A 2,500-nucleotide genomic window follows, 5' to 3' on the forward strand; every position below is an offset into this window, starting at 1 on the left:
AGGCCTAAGTGTACATTCTGTATATCCACAACTTTTTTAAACCCATCGCAAGTATTATTGTGTGCCTATCTTTTTTGGTTTTACACTTGAAATGATAATAAAATGGTTTTGAGTGAATGTGAGCCTTTTTTCTCAGTAAACCTGCAGTACATGAACCCTCAACACATTGGCTAACGTGCAATATGTTGCTAAATGGCTCCTCTTGGTGGCTACGTCTCACATTTCTAGATATTAGTTCTACTCTGTTTAGAGTTTAACCCTCTGAGGGCGAAGGGCATTTCACATATCTTCTTAAATTCTCCTTTAATTATATATACAGTATATATATTTTACTTTTATTTATTCAGGGAAGGTTCACTGAGAGGAAGCCTCTCTTCTGATTACATTCATACAGTTCCACATTCATACCTGGAAGCTGACCAGTACAACCACAGTCTGATCTGCTGGCCACTGAGCAGCTCCACTGGAGCGGTTGGAGGTTAAGGGCCTTGCTCAAGGGCACCTCAGTGGTGATGGTAATGAGGGAGGGACAAACTTTCACTTTCCCCACCCAGATTTCATCCTGTCGGTCTGGGGATTGAACCGACGACTCCCAGTCACAAGCTCGCTTCTCTAACCTTTAGGCCACCCTGCATATAGCCTGATACCAATGTGCTTCATATGAAAATGTTCAGAACAAACTCAGCTTTCTGTCAGTGAAGCCCAAATGTGTTCCAGATATACATACATACCTACACTCAATAGTTTTGGTGCTCAAAATGAATAAAGTCTTGGGTTCACAAAAGTAGCGTAATATAGGATATAAATATAAATAAATGTCTAAAATGAAATTTTGGGTAACACTTGAAGGTATCGACATAATCGTGACATGACACTATTATAACTATGATATGACACTGTCATGAACGTGTCATAAACGTTATAAAACAAGTCAAACATTTATGACTTCTGTCATTAAGTGTCATTCGGTTTTTGTGTGTCTTTGTCATGACAACTTGACATTAAATTTATTTGGAGTGTCCTTATTAAGACAACTTGACATTAAACAGGATGACATTATGTCAAGTTGTCATGACAAAGACATCCCAAACCAATTTAATGTCAACTTGTCATGACCAAGCCAACTTCTGGTAATGTCACTTTGATTAATGTCAAGTTGTCATAATCAATACAACCCAAACAATGTCAACTTGTCATGACAAAAAACCGAATGACACTTAATGACAGAAGTCAAAAACGTTTATGACTTGTTTATGACGTTTATGACAAGTTCATGACAGTGTCATGTCATAGTTATGACAGTGTCATGTCACGATTATGTCGATACCTTCAAGTAAAGTGTTACCAAATTTTGTAATCACTTTTTAAGTAGGAGTGTTGTCCAGGAAATAAAAAAATAAAATGACTGTTCACAGTCAAACATACTCGTTTGTGCCAAAAAGCGCCATTATTTTTTTCAGGCTGTTACATTTCTTTTTCTAACATCAGACAGCAGAATTAGAAACTGCTCTTCATTTAACCCCTCTGTGTTTTTGTATTACAATTAGTCAGGTGTATTTACAACTCAGTCAAGATGTATAATTGTACAACATGGTCATTTGTTTGTTTTAAAGCGTTTTTTATTTGAGTGGGCTAATATTTAGCTTGCCTGGAAACTATTCCCATATCTTGTGTAATTTTTTAATCATTCTGCATTAATTGTACAGTTTTTATTTAAGATATTGTTCTGAATGATCTGACACTCTTTGAGAAAGAGGAAAAAACTGACTTAAAAATAATCTTCAGAGTAAACCTAGCCTATTAAGCTTGATTGCAGCTGTGAATTAAAAAAGAGAAAAGTAAAGTTTAAGTTATTATTTCATATGTCATAGGCCAGAAAAAGTTGTTGTAGGTCCATTAGCTCTGCTATGGGACCTTAACTAAATCCTGTATGCCTTGAGACAATAGAAAGACACTCTGAAAGGAACACTTCAGGTTCATTTTCGACACAAAATAGTGAATTAAACTATGATAATAGAACATAACAAGGTCCAAATGTGCTCTAATGATTGTGATAGACTCACAGGAGCCTTTGTTTTCTACAACTTAAACAATTTAAAGTTTATAAGAGTGACAGGAATGTGGAAATGTGTGTTAAAGTAGTCCTTTGAAGTCTAAAAGAACTGGATTGGATCATCTGACATTCATAATGAAGGGGTTAATGAATGTTTAAAGTCAGGGAGACTTGTTTACGACACTAGTTAAAAGTGATGTGCATTGTGTTCAGACATGAATACATTTTCTTATTGGGGATCGTTTGACTTGAAATATCTACAGACATCTAACCGTCCGCAAGAAAGAAAGAGGCGTATTATTTCCCAAAATGTAGAACTATTCCTTTAACTCCAGATGTTTCTAATGGAGTCACGAGATGAGTCGAATATACAACTGTTACTATTAACAATGACGACGATTCATGGAATGTATGTCGAAAAAAAGTAAAAAATAAAAAAAAGTCATA

The sequence above is a fragment of the Sander lucioperca genome, chromosome 20, assembly GCF_008315115.2.
Source record: "Sander lucioperca isolate FBNREF2018 chromosome 20, SLUC_FBN_1.2, whole genome shotgun sequence".
NCBI lineage: Eukaryota > Metazoa > Chordata > Actinopteri > Perciformes > Percidae > Sander > Sander lucioperca.